The following is a 14,991-nucleotide window of genomic DNA, read 5'->3' as shown; positions in this document are numbered from 1 at the left end:
GTAAAAGATGTGTTACAGTGAAATACGTATGAATTAGCTCTTAGCAGTTTTGTAGTATTTTTTTTATTATTCTTCAGTTTTTGCAGACAGTCAAGACTAGAATCCAAATGGGCCTGTAATACATATTTAATTATATTTTCTCTGGCCTGTCGTGATATCAATCATTTTGTATAATGTATGTGTTTAATGGATACCTTGAATTCACATTTGGTATAATTGCACACTTTTGTAGTCCACTTAGGTTATGAAAGACTCTGGTGTTCAGTAAGTGTGATTAATGTACTGCAGAAGAATACATTGGGCTCTCTTATATTTTAAGTGACTCAGTTATCGTTGTGAATTCATCACAAAAACTTTGAAGAGCGCAAAAGTTATTAAACTTGATAATATTTACACAGGTGTAAGTGTACTGCCTTGAGGAAACGCAGTGACTATCTTATTTTTATCACTTCAGTGCAGATGCAAACCAAGCTTGAACTCTTAGGAGAAGTGGCGAGATGCTGCGGGTAATGAGGCTAATGAGCAGGGGACTACTTAAGTAGTGTGTGGTATGTAAGTTGAGAATGTGGGTGTGACAAGAGGCATGCTAGGGTAGTCTGGGCGGTTATGGTGACCACTGTGTCCGGATGAATCTGCTTGGTAAGCAGGAGATCCAGGTTCGAATCTTGGTCTGGCACAGATTTTCAACTTGCCCCATTGATATAAATCAGCGCCCACTGGCAGCTAATATCTTTAATTCCTTTTTGTGTAAATTACAAATGAAACTAACTTCTATACAAAACTGTACTGGGTTATTCATAAGTGCTTCTGGGGTTTCAGAAAACAACTGTGTGAAAAAAACTGCAAGAACGAAAGAAAATGGATACCCATCAGCAGGTACACAATTTCACCAAGGTTTTAATTGGGTCATTCCATGTCAGTTCAACCAGGGGCTCCAGCTCATAGTCTCAGATTTGACTGAAATTCAGTACACTAATTCTACCATGTGTGGAACACTCGTGTACAAAGTATTAGTTTCCCCTGCCAATTAGTTCCAGAATTATGACTTGTGATAGAAGGTGGTGTGACCCAGAAATTACAACCCGCATCTGGCAATCTTATCTTCAGACCCAACTTCAGGTCTTAATAACTTTGGAACTATTCCACACAGTCCAGTAAAATTTTTACAACCCAGTAACATCCATTTAGAGAGCACATTCCATGAATCAAAACACAACAACTTATTTCTGAGGGAAAATAAAAAATTCCAAACTGTGATTTAAAAAATGTAATACGTTAAAAGGTACATACTGTAGGTGCCCTCTATGCCAAATATAATTCACTGAAAAAGGGTATAAATGTTTTTGTGGCCTAAACACACACAGAACTCATCATGCCCATATCAGTCACACAAACAGAGTTACATGCACATGAAAATACAAAAATTTGAAAAGTTACCTGGAAAACATGGATTTTCTAAGTGTGGTAGCACAAAAGGGACAAGTGATATCCAAGCCAAATTTCAAACACTGCATAAGCAACAACATATAGACAGATTAACACGCCCTGTCATTAGTGTTTACTGCACCTTAACTGCTAAAAACCAGTCGATTGTGCTTCAAACAGTTCTCCCACACTTTAGCTACTGTACTGTGTACATTGAGTGGCAAATTGTACTGTCTTCCTGACACAGTGGTAGGAACTGGAACTGCCATAAGAATATGTTTAAAAGGAATCCAACACCTGTCCGCCAAATGTAGTCAATGAAATGATCTTGCTGGTGCCATGAAGTTCACAAATACATCGCCTTCTGCTTCACAGCACTCTGCAACACATCCTAAGTACCATTTGTCACCATAAACAGCAATAACACAGAAACCTGGTTGTATGTTGCTGCTTTTGCTTCTGAATCCTGTCAGACACACTGTGAAGACACGTGTTGTGCATGAACCTATTGTTATAACTGGACAGTCTGCTCATCTGCACATTGTCAGAGTTCGCTGGAGAGAAGTGATGATGGCTCCTTGTGCCTGCAACAGTTTTAACATGTTCTAGTCTGCTTTTTAGCAACTCTTCGACTGATTTCACCTCATCTTTCGGAACATAGAATGATTGTATGCCAGAGATATTTTTCTGTACCCAGGTAAATAATTGAAGAGGTGTTAGAATGTGACCTTCTGTAGGGTGCTGCAGACTAGCTTGTGATGCCATGTGCTTAATGGTGGCACCAATACCATCACATACATTTTTACCATGACTTGTTGCGAAAAAATTCCATTCTGCATGCATCTGAAAATCATGGTAATGCATGCATAATTTTTTTAGATTTTTACAGTTTTTGTAGTGACTAGCTGCCACATCACTGAAGTATTTCACAAAATGTATGTGAGGCAGCTTGTTTTTCACATATGCCATGACAGTGCGAATGTGGGCATGAACTGCAATGGCATCATGAATTAAACAGTCACTAAAAATGCACAGGTTCATGACAGACACATCACCTGATTCACCTCTATAGTAAATCGCAAATGGCTGGTGAGTTGCTTGACTGTTGTCCCAATGATATCTTTGGATGGCATCTTGAACTATAAATGCATAATTTTCAGAAAAGTCCAGTATTACTACAATTTTATCTTGTTTCAAATTATCCTTACAAAACTGGAGATAAGCCGATTGTGCTGTTGCTGTGAAGCTGTGTGTGGTCAGTTTGTCCATTTTTTGACAACACATTTCAACAAAATCTTCCACTGTACTTTGCTTTGTTGCGATCCATGTGCGTCCATTGTTTATAAGAAACAAGCTCATCGTCATCCATAAGGAGTTCACCATACAGTTTGTTATTCATGTGTTCTGCTAGATTTGCCTTACCAGGACACTTTTCACACCTGTGTATCATGCACTGGTAGGAACTGATGTCACACACTAGCAGCTTCATTGCACCTTTGTAATCCAGACCAGAATCCTTTATAGCAGCAAACATCGGCTTAGCATTATGATTGGTCTCACATACACAAACATTGTGTGTGCCCCTTGCACTTACAGGCACAACCCATTTTGGTCGAAGATTGAAAAAAGATGATAAACCTACTTTGGTATTGGGATACTTTTCCTTGAATTCTACATATAGTTCTGATATGTTGCAAAGCAACAGTCTTTTTTGCATCTGTACACGTACATTTCCCATTTTCACCGTTACATAGTCTTTTTTTCCAGGCATTATTCAGCTGTAGTCATTATTTTCATAAAACTCCGACACTAGCACCTTTATTTCTGAACTCTATTGCCTACTCTGAGCCTACTGACGTTGTGGAAGCGCTCCTTGGGCTGCTTTTATTTTCCTAGCTTGCTTTACCATATATGTAGAAACATTGAATTCCTTTGCAGTACAGTCAATAGACCAGCTGGAAGGTGCAAGGGTAAGAATAGCTAATTTTTTCTGGCGTGTGGATATGGCACATTTTTCTTTCAAATCATGCACAATTTGGTCCAAATCAGAGCATTTCTGGCATGATTTCTGTTCCTTTGGAGCAGACATTTCTTCCTCTTCCAGCATAAATGTGTCAGCTATTTTGTGTTTTAATTCCATTTGAGCTTCCTGTAGTTTTCTTCTACCACAGCTGGGCCTGTCTCTTTTCCAAACTTTGTGTGTCTTCATGGGAGACAAACCAAAAGCAGTATTTAATTGGCCATCCGCTGTGGTTGTAGGTAGCTGATACTCTTCATCACTGTCATGTAAATTATCAGAATATTCTTCATTTTTTAGCAGTGTAACACACCTGGAACACAACTTTTGCCCTGGCTTCATGTTAAGTCCCATGCACTGATTCACTTTCAATACTGATTTTATATCAGTTTCTCTGAGGCTACACTTCACTGTCTTCTTATCAATCTGAAATGGATCAAACCAACTTCTTTGTAGGAAAGAATACTTATTCAGAAACACTTTCATATGATGATAACAAACACTAAAGTTTCCTGGAACTGTACTTCTTGTGCCCACAGGGTGTATCCCGGATCTCCATAACAACAAATCTTGGTCCGATTCATCCAGATCATACAGTACAAAGCGAATGCCACCTTTTGTTCCATATGTTGTTTTATGGCATTCAGATGCTTGTGCTCTACCAATAGTGCAACTTGTTTGAACAAAAGCACCACTAGTACACTCTTCTGCCTCCATACTGACTTTCCACAACAGTACTGACCAGTCTGAACTAGAATCTTAAAAACATGAGTAACCAGTAATTGTTGCTTGTTTCCTTTGTTGTTCCTGCCTAACAATGACTCATTCTGTCCCTGAAAACTACCATTCTTTAACTTTCTGTTGCCTAATGGTTCCCAACAATTGCTGCAGCTTTATGTGAACCAAGCTGTCTGCATCACCACTATTACTTGCTAAATCGTGTTAAAATAAACGTAACCAAATACATCTCTGTCAACTGTTATTGTACACAAATGCCTTGCAATAACAAGTTGAAATTTTGCCACACATTATATTATGGTCTACTCATGCAGTGTTTAAAATTTGGCTTGGATATCACTTGTCCCATTTGTGCTACCACACTTAGAAAATCCATGTTTTTCAGGTAAGTTTTCTAATTTTTGTATTTTCATGTGCATGTAACTCTTTTTGTGTGATTGATATGGGCAAGACAAGTTCTGTGTGTGTTTATACCACATTAAGCTTACCACAAAAAAAATTTATACCCTTTTTGAGTGAATTATATTTGGCATAGAGGGCACCTACAATATGTACCTTCTAACGTATTACATTTTTGTAATCACATTTTGGAATTTTTTATTTTCCCTTGGAAATAAGTAGTTGGTGTTTTGATTTATAGTGTGTGTTCTCTAAGTGGATGTTACTGGGTTGTAAAAATTTCACTTGACTGTGCGGAATATTTCCTAAGTTATTAAGACCTGAAGTTGGGTCTGAAGATAGATTGCCAGATGCGGGTTGCAATTTCCAGATCACACCACCTTCTTTCACAAGCCATAATTCTGGAACTAATTGGCAGGGGAACTTAAAATTTTGTACATGAGTGTTCCACACTTGGTAGCATTGGTGTTCTAAATTTCAGCCAAATCTGAGACTATCAGCTGGAACATTTTCTCAAATTGGTTGAATTGACATGGAATGACCCAATTTACATTACAGGTACTCAATATGGACACTACGTGTGATGCAGCAAATGTTAATGCGTGCATGAAGTTCATTGAAGTCACTGACCTGAACTGTGAGGGAAGGTGCAACAAAAGCCCAGTTTGAAAATCTGTTCATTGGTTTGCCTACCTACAGGGGCAAACCAATCCATTGCAACAATGTGGAGTGGATGATGGTCTACATGTTACAACGCACCCATCCTCTTGTGCAACTATGCCACAGAGCGTATTATGACTCGTAAACAGAGAGATTCTGTATCCGCTGCTGTCTTGTAGACATCGTCTGAAATGCTGAAGGTACTTATGAATAACACTGAACACACCTGGCTATGTTACGTAGAAACTCTTAAGCTGAACAGGCCCAGAGAGATGCTCACATAAATTTATCTGTACTGTTTTTGAAACTGAAGCCATACTCTTGACTACCTAACGGCATAAAGTTGGTAACTTTTAAACCGCAAATAAAGCATCATAACATCCACAATATAAAAAAATTAAGTGGGCATATTTCCATTCTGTGGTGCACAAATTACACAGTGTACATATGAATCAGATGAGTAGAATCGTGAACTTTATATATTGAAACAAGTAGCTGAGATTAACAATTGTAAATTGAAGAACACCATTAACTTGCATAATAAATTAATTAAATCTGATGATGTAAGCTTCCTAATATTTTCACCTATTTATTTAAAGTTTAATTCTAATTGCATATTACTCAAAATAACAATTATGTTGCAATTTTCAAGAAATACAGTAAGAAAAACATATTTTTACTTATCTTTTGTATCACTGGTTCATGGTAGGGTGTATATGGCTGTAAGGGCACTTGCAACATGAAATGTAATGAGGATGGGGTACTATAAGGGAGTCCTGGCACACCGGTAGCTACACCTCCAATGGCAGAGCATGCAGCACAGGACAGAAAAGTCCAGGAAAAAGAGGCATGTGGTTGGATTGTGGGATGAGGAAGTGTTTGACTGCTGAGGTCACTCAATGACATTGACAGTGAACATCAGGCACGAAAGCACCAACGACAATAGCTTATTGATGAGTGTCACCGGAAGGTCTCCATATCTGATGAAATGCAGGTCTAAACATGGGGCAGAGAGGTACTATGCAGCCAATGCTGAATGGAAGAGTCAGACTGCGGCAGAGCACCTGCAGCCTATGGACCACAGATGTGTTTTGGGGAAGGTAGCTGGGTTCCTTTGAGGCTGCAGTGATACTGGATATCATCTCCAACCACAGTGATTGTTGTACCTGCCACTGCACCTGCTGCATATGTGGGGAGCCATGTCAGTGATGAACTTACTGCAAAGAAAACCGGAAGTTAGTGCACAGAAATTGTGGAAAAAGCAGAATAGTTCGCATCTAACTGGGGAGTAGCATGAAAGTTCAGAGCAAGTTCACAAAAATTTCATTGCTAATGGAAGTGGGATAAGACACTAGGAAGCCGTCACCACAGACAGGAGCAAAACTGTGAAATCCAAGAACCAATTGCCAACAGCAAACCGAAACTTGAAGACTGTCACCAATTGACATTGAGCGAAAAAATTTGAAGCCATCGCCAGGAATTAGGACAAAACTGGAAGCAGTCACCATTGGTGGGACAAAAAATGTTCATCCTCATTATGAGCTGATGGCACAAGACACTGGAAGCCATCACCAAGGACTGGAACGAACTATAACAAATTTGTTTTATCATAGTTGCCAATTGTTAAGACCCATGTCCAGTTACACAGAGGAAAAGATGATGCACAGGCAAGACTGTGAGTAATAAGTTTATTTATGAAAATATGAAATCTTCTATTTCTTTGGTGCATAGTTACGCAAACACGATAAAGAGTTCTTAATCAAATCCTGTTTTTAAATGGATGAGAGCCAGTAAGTCCGTTGTACTGTCAGTAACAGAAGACTTAATCCCAATTACTAAAGTCTCAGTTAATGTCTTATTCAGCATACTAATTGCCTCTGATTGTCTGAACACTATGACACGCTATAATACCGAAGTCTTGGCAATCTGTCATACAGAGGCCAAGTATCTGTGTAGCACAATGGCTGCTGGCAACTACACTTAGCACCAGAAATGATTTGAGGTCAGTGAACTCACTGGCATCATACAGCAGGCCACTGGAGGTTTCAAGAGAGACTCTGATAGATGGAGCATGGCAGTGGTCATCATAAAGCCCAGAGACCACGTCTGTGGAGAGCTCAGTATGAACTGGTATTGTGTTGTTGTATGCTGGTGTAAATATGGTCGTGGCACATGGACACAGTACAACCTACTTGCAGGAACACAACATGTGTAGGTGAAATAGTGCGCGCAATAGCAGCACCATGGTTGTGAATTTGCACTGTTGGCAGTCCTAGGACCTCTCGTGGCAGCTGCCGAATATTCTGTGGACAACGAAACAACTTGTTTGGATGCTCTCTGGGATATTTACTAACACACGACGCAAGCATTGGTCAGTGATAGGCTTGCTCACATACAAGATGGCTGCAGCGGATGATGCCAGGCACTTGGGCACCCACAGGAGATGGGAGTGTGGCCAACTGCTATATTGCAAGTGCATAGCTTCAGACATGGCAAGGTTGACCACTACTATCTCCTTAAGTCCCTTCAGAAACACAGAGTGCTCATATACTGAACTGGGACAGCAAGATGGAGTTACCACAAATGTCCAAAATCTATCCACACTTGCGCCCACATTGCTGATGGCGCTGCAGGCTGTGAGTGGCCGCTACAAGACAAATGCCAGAAAGAAGCCCCGCCCTCGAGATGATAGCTGTGTCACTTGGCGGAGTCCTGTGGCCGACCACCTTGATACAAACAGGCCCTCTGCCAGGAACACAGCTCTCGTTGCTGCTCCATATGATCCACCCATTATGCCAGCCGCCTTGTGATGACGGCTATTGCCTCAGGCCCGGACTACTGTTGGACTGTATGATCCTGTACTTCTCGTTCTTCATTTGTCTATCCACTGAATTCAGAATCATGAGTGTTAGTACACATAAACTTCAACATAGTTGTTGTTTCATAGTGGTAGTCTTGTTCTTTGACAATCGTGTATTCTTGATATATTTTTGTCTCCTACTGGCCATACTTTAAAAACAGTTTCATGAAGCATCTATTGAGTCCGAAGTGCCCACAGCTGAAGTATGTATAAAAGGCCTGGTTAAGTTTGGGTCAAGCCATTCCCCTCCAGCACCATCTTCCCTCTCCAACTATACTCATACGGCAATGTCACAGCCCCACCACAGCCTATGGTTCGCTTGTTTACCAGCTACCTCTTATTGTTAGACTGACTCGTCAAAGCATAGGCTCTTGCACATTCACTGGCTGTCCGTCATTGAAGAGGAATCTCTTTTTCCACTTGCTCTCTGCCTTTTGGTTAGACTCATTCTCATAAATATTGCGCTATTGTTTAGGTTGTCATCTCGGTTATTGCCATGGCTTTTATTCTGACTTTGATTGTGGTTATTACTGTAGCTTTCTTTCTATTACAGTTCTTAAGAATGTCGAAACGAAAGAACACTGAAAAATCGTGTTTTGAATTAGTGGTATGAAGTACTTCTTCATACACAGTTCTTATGAAAAGCCCCATATTTAATGTTTAAAAATGCTTAAGGCAAAACAAAGGTAGTAATCTTGATCATACAATGTAAGCTTTCATGGCCGGTATTGTCTTCACTTAAAACTTTCGGGCTGATAGGCCGTGGTCGACATATAAAACTGTCTCCTGACGTTTCGTCTCCAACTGCAGGAGACATTCTTGGAGGTAAAGCGACGAACTGCGAAGAGAACTCGAGGAAATGCTGACTATATAGGCAGTACAGAGGGCGCCACAGTCGATCACGTGGCGTCGGCTATGAGATTGTCTCTGGTGATGCCAACATTCTCGATTGAAAGTTATCGATCGTCACGCTTGCGGTGCAACGCTGACATCCAAATTTTATCCAGTTTAACACCTTCGTCTTTCCTGTTAAAATTATTACGATGTTTATCAATCTCGATAGCCTCTCTATACAAGCGTGCATAATAATGCGAGATTTTTGATATGACGCTTGTCTCGCTGAATTTTATTTCATGATCACCTTCCTGGTAAACATGTTCCGCTACGGCCGATTTATCCGTGTGACCCAGGCGGCAATTCCTCTTATGTTCAACAAGACGGGTGTTCACACTTCTCTTTGTGGTACCGATGTAAACCTGTCCACAACTACAAGGAATTTTATATACCCCCGGTGTAGCCAAAGGGTGTCATGCATCTTTTGCCGACCTTAAAAATTCTTTTATTTTCCTAGTGGGTCTGAAAGTAGTTTCCACTCCATACTTGCCTAAAACTTTCCCAATGCGATCTGTGACTTTACTTATTAACGGAAGAAAAACTTTGCCCTTGGGCGACTGTTGTTCGTCGTTGCTCCTGATTCTCTGCCTAGAGCGAAGTGTTCGATCTATATCCTTGCTGGAATAGCCATTCTTCACGAAAGTTGACCGTAGATGTTCAATCTCATCTTTTAAATAAACAGTTTCACAAAGTTTGTACGCCCTGTCTATCAAAGTTTTATATGTCAGCATCGGTTCGACGATTTGAAGGAATGCGCAAGAAGAAAGCACAACTGTGTACCCTCACCTTCCCGTTACGCTGCAGGGACACTTCGACGGTTCCGAAATTTCTGAAGGTGAAGAGGATGTTTCGCTCGGCTCAGGCGCATTGTATTTACAACCGTATGGAGTCTGCAATGCTACGTGAGAGTATTCATCAGACGAGGCGAGCACTGGCGGTAACCAGCAGTAAGCTTTATCACCTCCACTTGGTTCTTAGTAATACTATGCAGTGTGGTGATTAGAATAAGATTGATGGTATAACATTCAACTCTATGGAAGTTAGTGCAGAAATATCAGCAAATAGGCAGAAGAAGAAGTTCAATAACTTACAGAACAATATTTTGGGAGGTTCAGTTGAGGACAATTATCGAACTGTTATTAACCTGTCTGATAAAGATTTGTCAAAAGTTGAAATTTCTGTACTAGCGAAAGGAGGCAATTTTGCTGTGAATCCCCAAAATGTACCCACAGAGGATATTGTAGCAAATATTGAGGCCGGTATCCGTCAGCTTCCACAGCAGTCCACTGACGTAATTAGGATGGAAACGGCTAGGATTTTACGTACATGTAAGCCACCTAAAAGTAATTTGTCGCAGGCTCAAAGGAAGGCGCTGAGGGATATAAATGCAGATAAAAACATTATTGTTCTTAATGCAGATAAGGGTAATGCCACCGTCATACTGAACAGTAAGGACTATCATGGAAAAATCAATGATATTTTGGTTCTCTCCAATTACAAGAAACTCCAGAAAGATCCGACTGAAGATTTTAAGAACGACAAATCGACTAGTGAAAGCGTCTTCATTTGGCTCCGGCGATAAGAAGCTGCTTTGTAAAACAGAAGCGTACCCACCTAGACTTTATGGCTTACCCAAAGTTCATAAACCTGGGATTCCGTTGAGGCCAATTGTCAGCGCTATAGGTGGACCAACACACGAGTTAGCTAGACATCTTGCCTCAATGCTGCAGCCTTATGTTGATAGGACGGACAGTCATATTAAAAGTTCAGCTCATTTCATTGACAAGTTAAAGGAAATGAGCGTGGGCCCGGATGATATCCTCGTCAGTTTTGACGTTGTGTCGTTATTTACCATGATTCCGGTAAACGAAGCTATCTTATGCATAGCGGATATTTTTCCTACCGATATTGTGGCATTATTCCGACACTGCCTCACCACAACCAACTTTCAATACAATAATGACTTTTATGAACAGATTGACGGGGTGGCTATGGGCAGTCCTCTCAGTCCTGCTGTGCCTAACTTATTTATGGAGGCTTTTGAACAACGGGCGTTGCAGACTGCCAGTAAGAGACTAGCCAAATGGTATCGCTACGTCGATGACACGTTCGTAGTATGGACACACGGAGCAGAGGAGTTGGATGCCTTCCTGACACATTTAAATAGCATTAATCCGAAAATCCAGTTCACTATGGAGACGGAAAGGGATGGGCAATTGAATTTCCTGGATGTGTCTGTGATTAAACGACGGGACGGAACGTTGGGCCATAAGGTGTATAGAAAGCCCACACATACTGATCGTTACCTACATAAAGATTCTAACCACCACCCTAGACAAAAAAGAGGTGTCATGAAAACTTTGATAGACAGGGCGTACAAACTTTGTGAACCTGTTTGTTTAAAAGATGAGATTGAACATCTACGGTCAACTTTCGTGAAGAATGGCTATTCCAGCAAGGATATAGATCGAACACTTCGCTCTAGGCAGAGAATCAGGAGCAACGACGAATAACAGTCACCCAAGGGCAAAGTTTTTCTTCCGTTCATTAGTAAAGTCACAGATCGCATTGGGAAAGTTTTAGGCAAGTATGGGGTGGAAACTACTTTCAGACCCACTAGGAAAATAAAAGAATTTTTAAGGTTGGCAAAAGATGCACGACACCCTTTGGCTACACCGGGGGTATATAAAATTCCTTGTAGTTGTGGACAGGTTTACATCGGTACCACAAAGAGAAGTGTGAACACCCGTCTTGTTGAACATAAGAGGAATTGCTGCCTGGGTCACACGGATAAATCGGCCGTAGCGGAACATGTTTACCAGGAAGGTGATCATGAAATAAAATTCAGCGAGACAAGTGTCATATCAAAAATCTCGCATTATTATGCACACTTGTATAGAGAGGCTATCGAGATTGATAAACATCGTAATAATTTTAACAGGAAAGACGAAGGTGTTAAACTGGATAAAATTTGGATGTCAGCGTTGCACCGAAAGCGTGACGATCGATTACTTTCAATCGAGAATGTTGGCATCACCAGAGACAATCTCATAGCCGACGCCACGTGATCGACTGTGGCGCCCTCTGTACTGCCTATATAGTCAGCGTTTCCTTGAGTTCTCTTCGCAGTTCGCCGCTTTACCTCCGAGGATGTCTCCCGCAGTCGGAGACGAAACGTCAGGAGACAGTTTTATACTTCGACCATGGCCTATCAGCCCGGAAGTTTTAAGTGAAGAAAAAAGGTAGTAATCTTGCTTGGCATTTCTGTTCGCTCAGTGAAGCGACATACACATATTATTCTCATGATGAATGATGCACATTAGTGGATAAGTTGAAGAGACAGGTAATACAACAGTCTCCTAAATGATCAGGTCATAGAGAAAAGAATCTAACTCCATAGTATGTGTATGTGTGTGTGTTTAAAATTAGCAAATGCTCAAAGATATTTCAGCAATGTCATACTCATGAAGGAATGTGGAATAGAAATTGGAAAAGCATTTGATTACATTGACGCTATTGAGTACTTTAAAACAGCTGCTTTGTCACATAACCCAGTAAAAAGTAGAATTCTTGATGTGGGACATGGCATAAAAAAGAGACTAAACAATTGAGTTCCAAACCGTCGGTATTATTCTCTGTGTGCAGATGACAGTACTGGTTGGTCAGATCGTAGTCAACTACTAATTTTTATTCCTCTAATGGTGAGAGACTTTTCTGTACATGGAGACTTGCACACTTTAGTTCAATTACTTAGAACATCAGATTTGGATATTTTTAATGTTGCTAAAAAGTGTGTTCACAAAATTGGTCATTTTAAAAAATTCTCTGCAATTTTCACTGATGGTGCACAACTATGGACAGAGGTAAAAATGGCTCTGTTGGTCAGTTAAGAAAAAATTGAATAATTGTATAAGTGTTTGCTGCATTATCAGGAAGCACAGTGTGAAAAAGTGTCAGGATGAAAATTACGAATATAATAATAAGAGGAAATCGATCATTGTCTCACATAAAATTTAAACAATTTTTGGAAGAAGATGACGTCAAATTGGAGATAGACTTCGTCATTGCAAAGTTCATTGGATGAGTTTAGGAAAATTCTTATCTCATTTTTTGCTCTCTGTAAAGAACTTTTCAAGCTCCTGAATGAAGAAGTAAAATAGAATACTGCAGGATTTGAAAATAAGCCAAAGGACTCTCTTTTTGTCAGAACTAGCATTTCTATTAGATTTTACTAATCATTTAAATAATTTGTATTTGCAAGGAAAGGAACGCACTATTTGTGATATGCTTAGAGGTAGTAATGTATTCCGGCCTAAACTTATTATATTGTTTATATTCCAACAAAACAAGGAAAATTTGTGTCATTTGCTGAGTTGCTGTGAAACAAAACAAGATTTACTTAACAGTCCAGTGATTTTCCAGAAGTAGTCTGCAGGTTACAAAATGATCTGTCCATGCTATCCAGAACAGAAAGAGGCAGCTATTTCTGAAATTGTGCCACAAGCTTGGTACCCAAAACTCGCAGATTTCGCTCTTCAAATAAACTTTTCTTTCAGATCAACACACATTTGTGAAAGTGCATTTTCTTCAATGAAGTACATTAAATCTGCTCAGCATACTGCAGTGATGAATGGGTTGTTGAAACATCAGCTTCATTTTCGTACAACACAAATTGAAATACAGGACTTATCAGGATTGGTTTAAAAAAATCCAACCTAAGTATTAAACAGTGGCAACTCCAGGTAGAAATATCAAAAATATGGGAAAAGATAGATTGCTATTTACTGTAAAAAAGACACGTCAAGTTGCAGATAGGCACTATTAAAAGACACTCAGATGTAGCTTTTGACCACAGCCTTTGTTAGTAAAGTGACACAAAACACACACACACACACACATACACACACACACACACACAAACCACCAACTCCAGCATCTCGGACTGGCATATGACACCACGTGGCATGCAAGCAGCAATCTGGAGGGGGTGGGGGAAGGCGAAGGGAAAGTAGTGTATGGGTGGGGCGAGAGATGAATGCTATCTAGTGGGATGTGCAGGGACTAGACTGCCAACAGATGCAGCATCCGGAGGTTGTGGGGCAGGGAGATGGAGAAAACAGGAGGAGTAGTGGGGAAAGATGGGCAAAGGGCTGCAAATAAACAGGGTGGGTGACAAGAATCGGGAGGAGGCAATTGCACAGAGGGGGTGGAAACAGTGGATTGGAAGGTGTGGGGGCAGTATGTGACCATAGTTTGAGGCCGGGATAATTACAGAGGGGGGAATGTGTTGTAAGGGTAACTCCCACCTGTGCAGTTCAGAGAAGCTGGTGATGGAGTCGAAGGATCCAGATGGCTCAGGTAGTGAAGCATCCATTGAAATCAAGCATGTTATGTTCGGCTGCATGTTGTGCCGCAGGGTGGTCTACCTTGCTCTTGGCCACAGTTCGACAGTGGCCATACATACTGGTGGACAGCTGGTTGGTAGTCATACCAATATAAAAAGCTATGCAGTGATTGCAGCAGAGCTGGTAAATGACATGGCTGCTTTCAAAGATGGCCCGGCCCCTGATGGGGTAGGATAAACCTGTGGCAGGACTGGAATAGGAAGTGATGAGTGGGTGGGTTTGCCAGGTTTTGCACCTGGGTCTTCCACAGGGATGTAATACTTGTGGCAAGTGGTTGGGATTAGGAGTGGCATAGGGATAGACTAGAATGTTGTGGAGGGTGGGTGGGTGACAAAACACCACTTTAGGAGGGGTGGGAAGTATCTCGAGTAGGATGGCCCTCATTTCAGTGCATGAAGATAGGTAATAAAAGCCCTAGCAAAGGATGTGGTTCAGTTGTTCCAGTACAGGTTGGTACTGGGTGACAGAGAGGACACTCATTTGTGTCTGGTTTTGGGGGGCAATGGGAGGTTGTGGTTGTGAGTGGGAAATGGCATGGGTGATCTATTTGCGGACTAGGTAATGCCTGTCTGTGAAGGCCTAGACACTCAGTG

At 40.9% G+C, this 14,991-nt stretch overlaps 1 protein-coding gene across 5 annotated transcripts in view; it reads left to right on the top strand.

The window, feature by feature from the left end:
- The window catches only part of LOC124615729 (transcription factor MafB-like), a 75,518-nt gene that overhangs the window by 39,553 nt on the left and 20,974 nt on the right, over positions 1-14,991 (top strand). The gene's annotated exons all lie outside the window — the stretch shown is intronic.

The sequence above is a fragment of the Schistocerca americana genome, chromosome 5 (genome assembly GCF_021461395.2).
Source record: "Schistocerca americana isolate TAMUIC-IGC-003095 chromosome 5, iqSchAmer2.1, whole genome shotgun sequence".
NCBI classification, from domain to species: Eukaryota; Metazoa; Arthropoda; class Insecta; order Orthoptera; family Acrididae; genus Schistocerca; species Schistocerca americana.
Note: the sequence above shows the minus strand (reverse complement) of the source record. Positions and strands in the feature narration are given on the sequence as shown.